The following is a 17451-nucleotide window of genomic DNA, read 5'->3' as shown; positions in this document are numbered from 1 at the left end:
TCCAGCTAATCAAAATGATGTAATGCTGCCCCCCCCTCCCCACCCCACTTCCCACATGGTTACCTGGTTATGGTTTTTCTTATAGAAACCTGCCTTTGAAACAGACCGGGGGTCACAGTTTGGCTCTCGAGTCCACTGTGTCCCTGACCATGGTCAGTCTTGGGGTGTGGCATTAAACCATTAATATCACACTGAGGTTGATATTCAACTGGTTTATGTGGCAATTCTTTTTTTTTTTTTTTTTAATTTTAGATTTATTTATTTATTTATTTATTTATTTATTATGTATACAGTACTCTGCCTGCATGCACACCTGTAGGCCAGAAGAGGATATCAGATCACATTATAGATGGTTGTGAGCCACCATGTGGTTGCTGGGAATTGAACTCAGAACCTCTGGAAAAATAGTCAGTGTTCTTAACCTCTGAGCCATCTCTCCAGCCCACAATTCTTATAACAGCACGCTTTAAGAATATACAGTATTAGGCAGGTGGTGATGGTGAACATCTTTAATGCCAGAGCTCAGGAGGCAGAGGCAGATGGATCTCTATAAATTAGAGGCCAGCCTGGTCTACCAAGCACCAGGACAGCCAGGGCTACACAGAGAAACTCAGTCTTAAAAAGCAAAACAAACAAAAAGAGTGTACATTATCACCAAATGACTGTTTTATGTTGTGGATTGTTGACATAGGTTAAGTTTGTTGTTTGGTTGGGTTTTTTGTTTGTTTGGGTCTTGTTTTTTCTGAGACAGGGTTTCTCTGTGTAGCCTTGGCTGTCCTGGACTCGATTTGTAGACTAGGCTGGCCTTGAACTCATAGAGATCACCTGCCTCTGCCTCCCTGAGTTCTGGGATTACAAGCCTGTGCCACAGAGCCCGGCTAGACATTGATTAAGTTTTATCATGACCCCTCTGAGGCATCTTAACTGTTGCCCCTCACTTCTCACCCTTTTTGTGAGCTCGAAGCAGGTAAGAACAGCCTGTGCCCGCAAACCCATAACAGCAGTTAGGCTGACCTTTGAGAAGGATGCATGGGGGAGTAGGAGTTAAAGACATTCCCTGGTACTCAGACAGATAGGGAGAGAGGGCATGTTGAACTTTCAAGATGGCCGGCTTCTTCCGCATCCTCCTGACCAGGATGACGTAGGAGGATGACGTAGAAGGCTAGAACCAAGGCCGCCTCGGCTTTTCTCCCGCTAGTAGGCCCCCTGCTGATAAAGTGGTTCACGAAGTTCAAAAGCTAGATCCGGACAGGTTCACACAGCACTTGTGAGCCAATCAGCCCCTGCCTTGCTTCAGACTGACCAGCCCTAAATCTCAGAGACTTTATGAGCCCCAGGCCTGAAGAAGACACTGGATTTTTCAGCTTCCCAAATCCCCTGTCAGTTTTGAGAAGGATCCTTCTCTCTGTGTGCCTGCTGTATGTTCGTTTACTTGCCCCCAATAAAAGCTGTTCTTCAACTGCAAAAACAAACACATAAACAAATAAGAACAAGCTGGCCGAGGCGTGGGGAACAAGCCACTACGCAGCTCTTCTTCCCGGCCTTTGCTTCAGCCTTGGCCACCAGGGTCCTGCCTTAGCTTCCGTAGGTGCTGGACCATAACCTACAATCTGAAACAAACCCTTTCTTCCCCCAAGTTGCTTTGGTCGTGGCGTTTATCATAGCAACAGAAAGCAAAGTAGAATATTTACCTACAAATGTTAGATACCTGATACTCTTTTGGGCGATTTGGAAGTCCTACAGTTTAAAAAAAAAAAAAAGAACTGGGGTAATGGCATTTACCTTTAATCCCATCAAGGACTTGGAACACAGAGGCAGTGGGGGCCCAAACTCAGAGAGATCCACCTGACTGTTCACATCTGGGACAATCAGGGCTAACACGGAGAAACCATGTCTCAAAAATAAAACACAAACAAAAAGGCTGAAACCCCTTTGATACAACTTCCATTGAAAGGTGGGATCCACATCCCCTCTCTTTGAATTGGAACCAGGCTCAATGACGTATCTGTATTCAATAAAACACAACAGAAGTGATGCTGTGTGCCTTTGGGAGCTAGACCACAAACTATGAAACAGCTCTCAATGTGCTCACTGCAACAGAAGGCACTTGAAAGTCATAGAGACCTTGTAAGTCTGACTACCCGGAAGCAGCCACACACACACACAAATACACACACACACACACACATATACACATGAGGAAGCTGAGGGCAGATGAAGAGAGTAGAATTGGGTATGGATGCTGAGCTGTGGCTCCATTAACTATCAGCCATGTCAGTAAATAGGACTCTGGATCACTCCAGTCCTCAACCATGAAGATGCCCCCAGGCACTGAGTCTTACTCTGCTGAGGTCCCACACCTGATGAGCAAAGAGATAAGGCACCTTTGTTTTACTTCGGCTGAACTTTAAGGGTAATTTCACAGTTTGCAAAAGGCAAAACTGCAATATTTGATCCTTACAATGCTGCATTGGATAAGCTTAAATCCTTTATTGTGTTTCTTTGATATATTGTTTTGTTGTTGTTAGATAGGCTATCTTTGTAAGATTGTTCTTGTTTTTACTCTTATTTTATAGATTTAAAAACAGGACAAAGCCAGGTATCGTGGTGTGTAATCCTAGCACTCAGGAAGCTGAGGCAGGAGGCTAGTCAGTTGGAGGCCCCAGCCTGGATTATAAAGTGAGAACTTATCTAAAAACAATAACAACAACAACAACAAAGATAATATGAATAAGCTATACCAAACAAACTCAATTTACCTATTATGAGACACAAAATATGAGATAATGACACAAAAGTCCTCAACTTCGGACACCAAAGCTGACACTTTCTTTGTCATTTCTCTTCTGTATACTCCAGAACTTCTTGTTGTTGTTTTGAGAGGGTCTCACTATGTAAACTTCAGCCAGCCTGGAACCAGGGTGTTCTCAAACTCTTAGAGATCTACCTGGATTAAAGGTGTGTGCCACCAGGCCCAGCTCAGACTTGTTTTAAAACTACCATGGGCCTTTCTTAGAATAATAAACTGGCTAATCTGTAGAACTGACTGTGCTCTCTTTGTCTCACTAATCCCAGAAAGAATCCACACAAGCCCAACTTTCTCTGCCGTGTTTTGGGGAAACTACCGAGATGTATCTCAGGAGTCTAATGAACAGACCTTCATTTTATCTTTACAACTTCTGAGGCCTCACCACATGCTAAAGTAAGTGCAAATCCTTTGTCACTGGACACAGCCTGTCTGCTCCTAGGCACCTCCTCCCACACAGCCTAGAGCTGCCATATGTGGGTGGACATGCTGAAAACTTCTGCTCCAAACAGTGTTCCTACAGTTCATGATGAGCCAGAATGCCACCTAAGCAGAAACGGAACACCTTTCTTTTGTGTTGTCGTATGCCGTGTGAACGTCAAGACAGTGATATCTTGCATTCTAAATTCTTACAGACATTGTTGTCAGCAGTTCTTATAAGTTTGCCTCAAGCCCCTGCACCCCTTGGGCATTCACACATGCACTGGAAGGCAAATGAGACAGGAAATGCTAGAGCCAACCGTACCGCTACACCAGCGGATGGCTTTCTAGTCCACTGTGCTAAGTTGAGCTTTGCAGGTGATTTTATGGCTAGCCAGTATTTCTATCTTGAATCCTGCATTCTGATGGACATTATATAATCCTACTGGCCAGTCAGCTCAGACCCCACATTAATATGTTCAACTCTTAAAAAAAAAAAAAAAAAGAAGAAGAAGAAGTAAACAGCCTCGTAGAAGTTTCTAGAGTTCCAACTGGTTTCATTGATACATAGCTGCTCCGTTTGTTTTCCTTATGACATCATGCCACTACTGTGGATAACATATTCTATCACTTAATAGAAGGCAACTCTTAGAAGCCGAATAGATGTGAATAGAAGTAATCGTAGGACTTGGTTCAGGCCAACTTTCCTGTCAATGAGTACTTCCTTGGAATTCCCTCAGTGGAATTCCAGATTATACCCAAAGCCTTTAATTATGGGGATCTTGATAATATCTTCAACTGGCAGTTCCCATTTACCAGACTGTTCTGTTGCTGTGAAGAGACACCATGACCATGGCAATAAGAGAAAACATTTAATTAGGAACTGCCTTACAGTTTCAAAGTTTAGTCCATTATCATTGTGGTAGGGAACATGGCAGTAGGCATGGCATGGTGCTGGAGAAGGAGCAGAGAGAGGGAGAGAGAGAGAGAGAGAGAGAGAGAGAGAGAGAGAGAGAGAGAGAGAGAGAGAGAGAGAGAGGGAACAGGACTGGGCTGGGCTGGGCATAGGCTTCTGAAACCTCAAAGTCCCCCCCGCCCCCAGTGACATACTTCTTCCACCAAGGCCACACCCCCTAATCTTTCTAACATTATCAAAAAGTTCCACTTCCTGGTGACTTAGCATTCAAATATGTGAGTCCATGGAAGCAGCTCATAGTCAAACCACCACAGAGTTCTTGAAACTATTCTTTGTGAATTTAATTTTTGTGCTAAAATTTTTATTTTCTTTGTGTTTGTATGTGCCTGCTTATTTATGTATACAGTGTGTATATGCAGATACCTGAGCAGGCCAGAAGAGGGCATCAGGTCTCCTGGAATAGGAGTTAGAGACAGCTGTGAGCCACCTCATGTCGGTGCTGGGAACCCAACCTGGGTCTTTTGCAAGACCAGTATGTGTTCTTAACTGCTAAGTCTTTCTAATCCCCTGTGCTAAGTTTTTGTTTGTTTGTTTGCTTGCTTATATTGAAGGTGAAATATGGCCAAGGCAGTTGAATCTCTATGAATTGGAGGCTACACAAGGAGTTCCAGGACAGCCAAAGCTACGTAGAGAAAAACCCTGTCTCGAGCGGGCGTGGTGGTATATGCCTTTAACCCAGTACTCGAGAGGCAGAGGCAGGTGGATCACTGTGAGTTCGAGGCCAGCCTGGTCTACAAAGTGAGTCCAGGACAGCCAAGGCTACACAGAGAGACCCTGTCTCGAAAAAACAAAACAAAACAAAACAAACAAACAAACAAAAACCCTGTCTCGAAAAACAAACAAAGAGAAGACGCAATATGATATGTTATCTCTTGGCAAACCGAGGAAAAGGGGAAGTTTTCATTTCATATTCAAGGCCACAGATGGCCACACGCAGAGTGCTCTTGGCTGCCTTCAGAAATGTTGCTCTATGGTTTCAGCTACTTGTGGTCATCTATGGTCTTGAATATGAAATGAAAATTTCCAGGAATTAAGGACTTGTAAGGTTTGGGACTTGGTGGTTTGCTTGTTTTTTTTATGGAGGAGGAGAGAGGCTGAGAAAGGGTCTTACTACCTGGCCCTGGCTGCTCTGGAACTCACTATGTAGAGCAGGCGGACCCTTAACTTGGAACTCTCTTCCTTTTCTTTTTGAGTATTGGGGCTCCAGGTGTGCACCACTGTTCTATAACTCATGCTTTAAATTACATCCCATTGAATAGAGTTACGGCATTTCGCACCCTCCTACTCCGTCTTAGCTAGAATGAGGGTCTCCCGCGGCACAGCGTATCCATGAAGTATATGCTGCCCGTCTATTTGTCACTGTACAGTTGTGTCAGTTGTCAGGCCAACTGCCAAAGCTTGGCAGTGTTTATCTTCAGTTCACCCTTATTTTACTAACCGCCTGAAAACGAGGCTGTCAGACTAACAACAGTGCGTTGTTACAGTTGCCGTCACTTCAGATATTGTCTTCCAGCCCTTATTTTGCCTAAATGCTTAATTGAATTTTGTCACGGACATATATGTATTGTAAAAGCAATATATATATATATATATATATATATATATATATATATATATATATATATATATATATATATATACACACACACACAATTTGCTTCTATCCGCAGTTTCAGGCTTCTACAAGAGTCTTGAATCATATTCTTTGTGGCTAAGGGGAAACTACTAGGTCTGTATGTTTGTGTGAAGGAACAGTAATATCTAGGAGCCGTGGGAGGGTCAGAATAGGATGAAGGACCAGCAAGATGGGTTAGTAGGCAGTATTCTCTATCTAAGCCTGATACCCTAGGTTCAAGACTCAGACTGAATGTAGGGCCTTGTGCACGGTAGGCAAGCGCTCTGCTACTGAGCTGTAGCCCCAGGTCTTTTGCTACTTTCATTTTGAGACAGGGTCTTGCTCAGTTTCCCAGGCTAGCCTTGGACTTGCCATCTTCTTGCCTCTGCCTCTTGAGTAGCTGATATCACAGGCTTGTGCTTCCAGGCCCAATATGAGGGTAGTTTTCTGGGTATAGGTTTTTTACTGTGTCAAAACAGCTACCTTGCAACTGTTTCTCGGTCTGTCTCTCTCTTTGCCTATCTGTCTCTCTCTGTGTCTTTCTGTTTTGTGTGTGGAGTATGTATGTGAGTGTGTGTGTGTGTGTGTGTGTGTGTGTGTGTGTGTGTGTGTGTGTGAAATATGTGCAATCCGTAGCATCGCCAATAGGACTAAAACCCCACATTTTGTAAAATCTCCTGTGGTGCATTATCCATTATTTGTACCAAAAGTGGATCAGTGTGTGTGTAAGCACAGAAAACAAATATATAGACCATGGAATATTGTGCAGGGTAGATGACGTATGCTTAAATTCAGCCTCAGGAGGAAAAGTCAAGGGTAGGTGATTATTGTTGTTTAAAAGACAAAAGAATATAAAGCAATACCCAAACCATACCTAAGTTCTGGATACAAATCTATAGGACAGGTTTGTTCTGTTTTGTCTATTTGTTTTGTTTTGTGGGTTTTTTTAAACCTTATTTATTTTTATTTTATGTGCATCCATGTTTTTCCTGCATGTATGCCTGTGTGAACTGCTATGTGGATGCTGAGAATTGAACCCAGGTCCTCTGAAAGAGCAGTAATCTCTCCAGCCCATAATTATATATTTTTAAAATTTAATTTCTATGTGCATTGGTGTGAGGGTATTAGATAAACTGGAGTTACAGACAGTTTGAGCTGCCATGTCGGTGCTGGGAATTGAACCCTGGTCCTTTGGAAGAGCAGACAGTGCTCTTAACCAGAGCTATCTCTCCCAGTGGTTTGGTTTTGTTTGTTTGGTTGGTTGGTTTTGTTTTGGTTTTGGTTTTTGGTTTTTCTGAGATAGGGTTTCTCTGTGTCACTCTGGCTGTCCTGGAACTTGCCTTGTAGACCATGTTGGCCTTAAACTTACAAAAGTCCACCTGTCTCTGCCTCCTGAGTGTTGTTATTAAAGCCATGTGCCACTACTTGCTAGGCTGTTTTTGTTTGTTTGTTTTTGTTTTGTCTTTGTTTTAATGAGGGAAATTTAAATACAGACTATGTAGTGATGGTTGTGAATTAGATTTACTAATATAAAAGTTCTTACTTCATAAGGTAAATGCTGATGCTTAGGATTAAAGTATCATGTCTTCTTACTTTAAATTGGTCAGAAAAAAAAATAATAAAGAAAACATTTCCTTGTTACGGTGACACATGTCTGGAACCCAGCACTTGGTAGCTGGAGACAGGAGATTCAGCTCAAGGCTAGCCTCAGCTACAAAAAAAGTTCTCAAGGCCAACCTGGGCTCTATGAGACCTTGATACAAAATAAATAAAAAAGAGATGTAACAGATGTTAATAACTGGGGACCTAGCTGAAGGATATAGCTTTCTTTATAATGCCGTTGTGTTTACCATTTCTATACATTTGAAATTTTTCAAAAGAAGTTTTACAAAAATTACACATTTATAGTGATAAAAATCTGATGAGTTATTTTTTGTTTTGTTTGGTTGCTTGGTTTTTTGAGACAGGATTTCTCTGTGAAGCCTTGGCTGTCCTGGACTCGCATTGTAAGACTAGGCTGTCCTCGAACTCACAGCGATCCCCCTGCCTCTGCCTCCCCAGTGCTGGGATTAAAGGTGTGCGCCACTGCACCTGGCCTGGCTTGATGATTTCTAAGGAATGCTTCTGTCAGGCTGCTGTGGTGTATGTGTTACTACTATTACTGCATTAAATTATCTTCTTCTTGAATTATGTTCCTAGGTGCGTTCCTTATCAAGCAATCCCTATTGTTTTTCTGATTTTTTGAAGGTACATGGTTGGTTAGAAGTCAAAGTATTTTCTGAGTCTTTGGTGTAGATTGTTTTACATCACGGTTCATGGGTAATAAGAATTCATGAGAGAATTTTTTTTTTACTGGATCTTGCTCAGCTTTTTATTAAGACCTTGTATGTATGTCCATTTATCACATAAGAATTTTCTTGTATGTTAAATTACCATATGCATTTATTATACCTATTTGCAGTAAAAAGCTGTCCTACTGTCACCCTGGGATATTTTGTGATATATCCTATTTCCATTTCTGCATTTCTTCAATAAAAATATATCAATGGAATGTCTACTGTTTGCAAAACTCTCGACCAGGTTTTTTTTTTTTTAATATTTTATTTAACTTTAATCTATGTATATTGGTGTGAGGGTGTCAGATCTTGGAGTTACAGACAGTTGTGAGTTGCCATGTGGGTACTGGGAATTGAACCTGGGTCCTTCGGAAGAGCAGGCAGTGCTCTTAACCCCTGAGCCACCTCTCTAGCCCTTGACCAGACTTTTATATAATCTGAATGGTAATGAGCATCTTGGTTTTTGTTTGTCATAACACTTAACTGTTATTGTGGATGAGCCTTGAATACAGTTCGAGGTTAGAAAGCGAATCTCTAATTGTACTCTGTTTTACAGGTAAAAGACCTTCCTTAACTGTTTCTAACTTCTCTGGTGCTAATTTTCAAATGCCTGCTGGTTGTGGGGGCACATGTCTTTAATCCCAGCACTTACACTAGGAGACAGAAGCAGTTCTCTGCGAAATCTCTGCAAATTCAGGACCACAGTGGTCTACATAGCGAGCTCCTGGGCTGCCGGTGGTAAGTAATATAAAGACCCTGTCCTGCCCTGCCCTGACCCACCAACATGTGAATGCCAATTCCAACCCTCCCAGGTACAAACTTCAACGCTTCTTTGTTCAGGCCTGCTTTCCTAGCTCATAATTAAATGAAGGCATTACTCTCTTGGCCTGAGGGCTGTTTGTTTGTTTTCTTTATCACTGGCTTTATCTCAAAATCTCTGTTGCCTTAGATTTCATAATTCCACACACTTCTGGCTTTCTTAAAGGCCAGCTCTTTTCTTGGATTGTTCTTTGGAGTCAGTTTTCACCGCTGGAAGCCTAATTTCCCCTATAACCCAAAGCTTCACTCTTCCCTCATCTTATTTCTCACAGCACCTGTCTTAGTCTACTTACGCCGGCTGAACACAGTGTCATCTAAACCACAGAAATGTATTTCTCATCAGACTGTAGGCTAGACGTCTAAGGTCATAGTGTCCACAAACCAAAACTCTGATGAGGGTCTTCATGTTAGGTTACAGATTGTCATTTCCTTACCCAGCTGAAAGAAAATGTAGGAGTTCTCAGGGCCCCCTTTTTATAAGGCCTTTGGAGTTCCATTTGTGAGGGCCCCATACTTAGAACCCTCTCAACAATCTCATATCTTAATGTTGTTAGCAGTCATGATTTCAGCGTATGGACACAAACCGTCTGTTACAGAGTGTCTAAACTTTTACCAGCTCCATTGGTTTCATTTAAAGTGATGACTCCTGCTGGGTGGTGGTGGTGGCCCACACCTTTAATCCCAGCACTTGGGAAGCAGAGGCAGACGGATCGCTGTGAGTTCGAGGCCAGCCTGGTCTACAAAGTGAGTCCAGGGCTTCTTCTTCCTCGGGAAAACACCAAATGGCGGATGACACCGGTGCAGCGGCAGGGCCCGGAGGACCTGGGGGCCCAGGGTTAGGAGGGCGAGGCGGCTTACACGGAGGATTCAGCAGCGGTCTTGGGGGCCCGCGGTCATGGTCGAGGCGGGTGGGGAGGTGCGGGGGGGGGGGGGGGGGAGCCGAAGACGAGGAGTGGATCCCCGTCACCAAGCTGGGCCGCCTGGTTAAGGATATGAAGATCAAGTCCTTGGAGGAGATTTATCTGTTCTCCCTGCCCATTAAGGAGTCCGACATTATTGACTTTTTCCTGGGCGCATCCCTAAAGGATGAGGTTCTCAAGATAATGCCAGTGCAGAAGCAGGCACGGGCTGGCCAGCGGACCAGGTTCAAGGCTTTTGTCGCTATTGGGGACTACAATGGTCATGTTGGTCTTGGTGGTAAGTGCTCTAAGGAGGTAGCCACTGCTATCCGAGGGACCATCATCTTGTCCAAGCTTTCCATCGTCCATGTGCGGAGAGGCTACTGGGGGAACAAGATTGGCAAGCCACACACTGTTCCATGCAAGGTGACAGGCCACTGTGGCTGTGTTTTGGTGCGTCTCATCCACTCCTGCCCCCAGAGGTATTGGCATTGTCTCAGCTCCTGTGCCCAAGAAGCTACTGATGATGGCGGTATTGATGACTGCTACACATCAGCCAGGGGCTGTATTGCCACCCTGGGCAACTTTGCCAAGGCCACTTTTGATGCCATTCCCAAGACCTACAGCTACCTGACACCCGATCTCTGGAAAGAAACTGTGTTCACCAAGTCTCTTTATCAGGAATTCACTGATCATCTTGTGAAAACCCACAGCAGAGTGTCTGTTCAGACTCCAGCTGTGGCTACCACATAAGGGTTTTTACAAGAAAAATAAAGTGGATTAATTCTGTAAAACAAACAAACAAACAACAACAACAACAAAAAACAAAGTGAGTCCAGGACAGTCAAGGCTACACAGAGAAACCCTGTCTCAAAAAAACAAAAATAAATAAATAAATAAATAAAGTGATGACTCCAAACCCGTGTCACAGTCTCGACTTCTCTTCCTGGCCTCAGCCTCAGCATCCAGCTACCTACCACGTGCTTCTTCCTGAATCTCACCAGCTAAGTTCAACCAGTCCCATTCTGCTAAGAGCTGCCCCGTATGAACACTTCTTTTAATTAATCTCAATTTGTGGCACCGCTCGCTCTTTGACCTTCTTTTTTTTGTTGTTTTTTTGTTTTTTTGTTTTTCGAGACAGGGTTTCTCTGTGTAGCCTTGGCCGTCCTGGACTCACGTTGTAGACCAGGCTGGCCTCGAACTCACAGCGATCCGCCTGCCTCTGCCTCCCGAGTGCTGGGATTAAAGGCGTGTGCCACCACGCCCGGCTTGACCTTCTTGTATGAAGATAATGTTGATCTCATATTATCTTTGCTGATAAAACAGAAATCCCCATGGTCCTTTAGTAACTGAGCTCAGCAGCTTCGGTTCTTCGGCAGCAGACTGGTCCACGGCTGTCTCCTCGCGGTCACAGGCTCTCCTCTGCCGAGGGAAAATGTGTGTTTGTCCCGTTAGGTGTTTTTCTTTTTATCCCACTTCACTACTTCTTTATCAGTCTCCTTTGTTTCTGCGCCCGGAACTCTGATTTCTGTATCCGCCATGCTTATTTCCCGTTTTTATTAATAACTCATTATTAGATCATTAAGACAAATGATAATTTAGTACTTTATGAATACATCTGATTTAGATGATTTTTATTTCTGTTGACCACAGTCAATATTATGTATTAAAGTAACAATATATTTATTGTATTTAATACATAAAGTAACAATGGCAAATTCTAATTATGCAAACCTTTCCTTTTATATATTCCATCTATCTATTGCTCAATCAATCATAGCTAGATAGGTATCTTCTGGAACTAGATTGGCTTTGTAGGTGCCACTTTTTCTCTCAGAGTACTTCTTACATGAACACAAGGACAGCCTGGCTGATTTTCTACACAGTCGCTTACTTTCTATAGTTAAGTACTAGTTACTGAAGCAGTGAAAGAAGTCAAGAGTGGGAGACTCAGCCGGGCATGGTGGCGCACCCTTTAATCCCAGCACTCGGGAGGCAGAGGCAGGCAGTTCGCTGTGAGTTCGAGGCCAGCCTGGTGTACAAAGTGAGTCCAGGACAGCCAAGGCTACACGGAGAAACCCTGTCTCGAAAAATGAAATAAAGCAAAGCAAAACAAACAAACAAACAAAAACCCCAAGAGTAGGAGACTCAGGAACCGAGAACACTGTCCCTTAATTCAGAAGATTGAATGTTCTTTCAAAGTAGGTTACTGATCCATGGCCTCTGCATCTATTTATACTCAAAGATAAGTGTAATATGTTGCTCCAGATGAGCTAGATCCAGTGATTTTTGAAATGTTGAAGGAAACATATGACCAAAACTGTTATTTGTTGTGATGCTTCATCCCTCACAGTACACTTCAAGAATTACATTATTGGCCTGGCGGTGGTGGCACACGCCTTTAATCTCAGCACTTCTGAAGCAGAGGCAGGTAAATCTCTGTGAGTTCCAGGACAGCCTGGTCTTACAGAGTGAGTTCCAGGACAGCCAGAGCTACAAAGAGAAACCCCGCCTCAGCAAAACAAAACAAATGAACAAAAAAGTAGGAAAAATCAGGGCTGTGGTGGTGGCAGATAGCCAGGTTACACTCAACTAGAAACTGAACTTTATTGTTATTGGCTTATAGGATATTGATGCAGGCATCAGTTTCCTGATATTATTCTATCTTTAGAAGGATTTGAATACATAAATCAAAATTGAAATGCATACTTCTAAGTAGAAGAATGCTTAGAGAGGTTTCTAACTGAAAATAATGAGCTTAAAGGCAAAATGCAGACTATAAAGCAGTGTAAAAGTTTTTTGTGTGAAGACTTGAAACAGGCAGGGGAGGCTCGTCCAGCCCCTTAACCAGCCCTATCTTCCTAACAGTGAGGACACATGCTTGTGGAATTGGTGTGCCCGCTGCACAGTGTTTGTGATCACCGAACAATAGTCAAACTTTCTCGGTGGCTTGACAAGGCAGCCCTGCTGGGGGGGGGGAGTGATAAAAAGCAGATAACAGAGTCCATGTCAGGGACAGTCCCTGCTCCCCTTACTAGTGGACCCACATGAAACCTGAGCTGCCCATCAGCTGCAGCTGCGTAGGGGACCTTGGTCCAGTCCATGCATGGTCCTTGGTTGGTGTTTCACTTTCTGCAAGCCCCTCTGGGCCCTGGTTAGTTGACTGTGTTGGTCTTTTTGTGGAGCTCTTGTCCCCTCCAGGTCTTTCTGTCCTTCCCCCTCCCCTGCGCTTTTCCACAAGACTCCCTGTTTGCTTGTGAGTCTCAGCATCTGTTTTTATCCACTTCTGGGTGGAACCTCTCAGAGGACACCTATGCAAGGCTTCTGTCTGCAAGCATAGCAGAGTATTGTTCATGGTGTCAGGGGGCGGCTCTCTCCCATGGAGTGGGTCTCAGGTTGGGTCACGCATTGGTTGGACATTCCCTCAATCTCTGCTGTATCTTTATCCCTGCACACCTTGTAGGCTTCTGGGAGGATATGGGGGTGACTCTAGCTGAGACTCCTAGTAGTAGGGGTCATGGAGACGGAAGAGGATGATACCTTCTGACCAGACTAGACTCCAATTAGAGAAAGGGGAACACTAACCTAGGCACAAAATCTTTGAGATTGTGTCTTTCACTGAACCTCAATCTTACTAGTTCTGGTAGCCTGAATGCCCACAGCAAGCTCCTCAGATCCACCTGTGTCAGTGCCTCCCAGTGCTGGGGTTACAGACATGTGTGTCCATGGCTGGCTTTACATGTATGTTGGAGACTTGAATTCTGGGCTTCACACTTGCCCAGCAAATACTCTTACCCACCGGTCCATCTCTCCAGCCCTAAACTAAAGATTTTGTTTGTGTGTTTGTTTGTTTTTCGAGACAGGGTTTCTCTGTGTAGCCTTGGCTGCCCTGGACTTGCTTTGTAGACCAGGCTGGCCTTGAACTCACAGTGATCTACCTGCCTCTGCCTCCTGAGTGCTAGGATTAAAGGTGTGCCCCACCACGTCCAACATCCAAACTAAAGATACTCCCAGCCCCACCCCACCCCACCCCTGCCAAGACAGGGTTTCTCTGTGTAACAGCTCTGGTTGTCCTGGACTCATTTTGTAGACCAGGCTGGCCTTGAACTCACATCAATCTGCCTGCCTCTGCCTCCTAAGTGCTGGGATTAAAGGTGTGCTCCACCACCATCCGGCTAAATTAAAGACTTTTAAAAACTGAAAGTTATGAAGTTTTATGCCTAGATATAGGTAAACACTCAATTCTTTTTCCCCCTCAAAATTTAAAGTCTCTGGTAAGACAGCCATAGATAATAAATTGTGTAATTTAGATACATGCTTATTTGACCTTTGTTAAATTGAGAAAGTAAACACAGTATGTGGATGTGATGGTATATTAGGTATTGAAAAATTACACTGACTGTTGCAGACTAGATAGTGGATGGAGAGTGTTAAGAGATAAAAGAGTGGACAGAGAGACGATACTGACAGGAAACTTTAGTAAGAGACTTTGTGAGGAATGGGGCTGAGAACCCAGGAAGCAAAGTGTCATGGATACTGGGACTAACATTTTCTCCACACTACAATGTGCAAACGTACTCTGGAGCTTCGGGAGGCAGCAGCCTGTGAAGAGCATCCTCAGCATTAGCATCAGTAGTTTGCCCGGGGCTGGTAGACCATGGCCAGGACCAACCGAAATAGAAGAGGCCACTGGTGCCTGGCTACCTGCAAGGCCTGCTGCCACCATTAACACCATGCCGTGGTCATCAACACTGTACACAGCGGGGCTCTCATTTGTGCTCTGGAACTGACATTCATGCCCAGCACAGGGTTAGTCCTGTCCCCTGGGATTGGGCAATGTGGCTGCCTGGTCTTGGGAATCATCTCTTGTGGAAACTCCCAGACATAATTACAGGCTGCTTTTTATGAGCTTCTGAGGTTCAGACTATCAAAGTGGAAGGAACTCAAGCTGTGAGGACTTCTAGTTTTGGGGTACTATGCCCTCCTTTATTCCTGTGGGCTGATAACATCTGAGAATTGTCGTTTTTTTTTTTTTTTTTTTTTTTTTAACCTTTCTTGTTAGGGCTTGCTGTATTGTCTTAGAACAGGGGCCCAGCTGGAGTCGAAGCAGTGTTCCAGATTCAAGTGCAATTTCAGATTCATCTGGCAGGCTATGCTGCCAACACCATGAGGGCTGCGGTCCTTGGTAGGTAGGTGAAGGACCACAAACCCCCGTTAAATGATGTGATTTCCAGGATAGTCTTATATCTTATTATTAAACAGATAGCTGTTTCTGTTTACCTCTGAGGCTCGAGGAAATCTTACCAGAAGATCACATTTCATTTAAGTCCCCTCAGGATGGCACTTGAGTCAACCTCCAGTGGGAAAACCCACAAAATGGATCATTCTGGAACAACTCCATAACATCTGAAAATGGGAAGTGTATTCTCTTGAAAGATACTTCCTCATACAGCCTGAGCCCCGAGGCACGGAACACTTGTCCACATGACTAGAAATGCTGCTGGGTTTTTTTTCTTTTTTATCAGGGTCACCAAGTCATAAAGACCGTTGGGCCAAGCAGCAGCCCAGTAAAAGTTTGAAATACCACACTCCAAATGAAACAATATGGCCTAGAGATGTAAGCCAGATGCAGGGACAACTGGGTCAAACATTTAGCTCTGCCGGCAGCTGTATTAGTTACTTGTCTCAACTGCTGTGACAATATCCTTCACAGAAGCACCTCAGAGGACAGGTTGTTTTGTCTCACAGTTCAAGGATACAGCCCATCCTGGAGGCGAGGTCCCCAGCGACGCAGGACACCTGTGGTCACACCTGTTATGGCATCTGTCATGGTGGCAGATTCCTGAGATAGCTGGCCACCTTGTACCCACAGTCAAGAAGCAGAGAGGGATCAGTGTTCCTGCTCAGCAGCTCACTTTCACCTTCTTACTTGGGGCCCACAACTCCCGGAATGGTGATACCTATAATTAAGGTGAGTCTTCTCACTTCACTTAACCTAATCTAGATCATCTCTCTCAGGCACGCCCAGAGGTTACCTAAATTAGATTACCCCCCAAAGGCATTCAGGATCGTCAACAAAGCATATGGGTGCAAACTGAGCCTGACTATGGTTGCATTATACGCATGTGTAAGGTTGCCCTTGAACAATAGCAGGCAGGGAAAATCTTGGAATGGGCAGTCTGCCAATGGTACAACTGGTTGTCAGTTTGTGTGGAAGAAATGATCGTGGATGGGAATTGTGTATGGATTCCTGGGCTGTGATTAATGAGCAGGGGTCTAGACAGAACATGATGGATCAAGAGACGATACTGTCTAGGAAGGAGCACACGACCAGTCTGATGGGTTCGTAGTGAATATGAGCATCATCACCTCAGATGCAAACACTCACCAGAGAGTTTCCAGCATGGGTAAGGCTCAATGGATGATTGTTTGCTTTAACTTGGCTACAGTGTCCTCAGTGGCCAAACACGATTCTAGGGGGTGTTTCTGGATTGGGTTAACGTTTGATTTATTAGATTGAGGGAAGCAGATTGCCCTCCCCAGTGTGGCTAGCCTTAGCCAATCGCTTGAAGGTCTGTTCAGAACAAAATAGCTTGTCTCCTTACAAATAAGGGAGGTTTTCCTCTGGTTTCACCTGCCTGGACTGGAGCATCAGTTTTTGTTTTGTTTTTTCTTTTTCTGCTTTTGAATACACACATAACCCCCCCTCCCTCCTACCACCATGCCCCCACACAGCACACAGGTCTCAAAGCCTATGAGTCTTTTGTTGTTATTTATTTATTAATAAAATACAACATAACAAGATAAAACAAAACCTAGAATATTGGAACTGGGCAAAACAAACACGGACAAGAGCCTAAGAGAAGGCACAAGAAACAGAGACCTGCTTGTTCACACATTCAAGAATCTCATAAAAACACTAAACTGGAGGCCATAATATATACATAAAGGGCCTGGTGCAGACCCATGTAGGCCCTGTGCGTGCTGCCTCAGTCTCTGTGAGTCCGTATCAGTTTTGATTTAGAGGGCCTTGTTTCCTTGGTGTCCTCCATACCTTCTGGCTCTTACACTCTTTCTGCCTTCTCTTCTGCAGGTTTCCCTGAGCCCTAAGGGGAGGGATTTGATGAAGACATCCCATTTTGGGTTGAGTGTTTCAAAGTCTCTCATTCTCTACATAATGTCTCTGTATTTGTTCCCGTCTACTGCAGGAGGAAGCATCTCCAATGATGGCTGAGCAAGGCACTGACCTATGAGTACAGCAGAAGGTCATTAGGAGTCATTTTATTGTTTCATTTTTCTTTTTCTTAGACTAGTAACATTTGGTTTGACCCTAGGTCCCTGGCCTATCCAGTCTCAGGTTCTTGGTCACCCAAGCAGTGCTAGGTATGGGTCCCATCTTGTGGGGTGGGCCTTGAGTCATATTAGATATTGTAGGTTACTCCCACAAGCTGTGTGCTGTCATTGCCCTAACATATCTTGCAGGAAGGACAGCGTTGTAAAGCAAAGAGTTTGTGGCTGTGTGGGTGTTGACATGCACAGTACCTTCCTATACCAACGATGCTAGTACACAGGGGTGAAGG

At 44.2% G+C, this 17451-nt stretch overlaps 1 pseudogene; it reads left to right on the top strand.

Moving 5' to 3' along the window:
- The first annotated feature begins 9754 nt into the window (after positions 1-9754).
- LOC127194225 (40S ribosomal protein S2-like) lies at positions 9755-10624 on the top strand (annotated as a pseudogene).
- The last annotated feature ends 6827 nt before the right edge of the window (positions 10625-17451 follow it).

Source organism: Acomys russatus, chromosome 10 (assembly GCF_903995435.1).
Source record: "Acomys russatus chromosome 10, mAcoRus1.1, whole genome shotgun sequence".
Classification (NCBI taxonomy): Eukaryota; Metazoa; Chordata; class Mammalia; order Rodentia; family Muridae; genus Acomys; species Acomys russatus.
The sequence above is the reverse complement of the archived record's forward strand: the minus strand, read 5'-3'. Positions and strand labels throughout refer to the sequence as shown.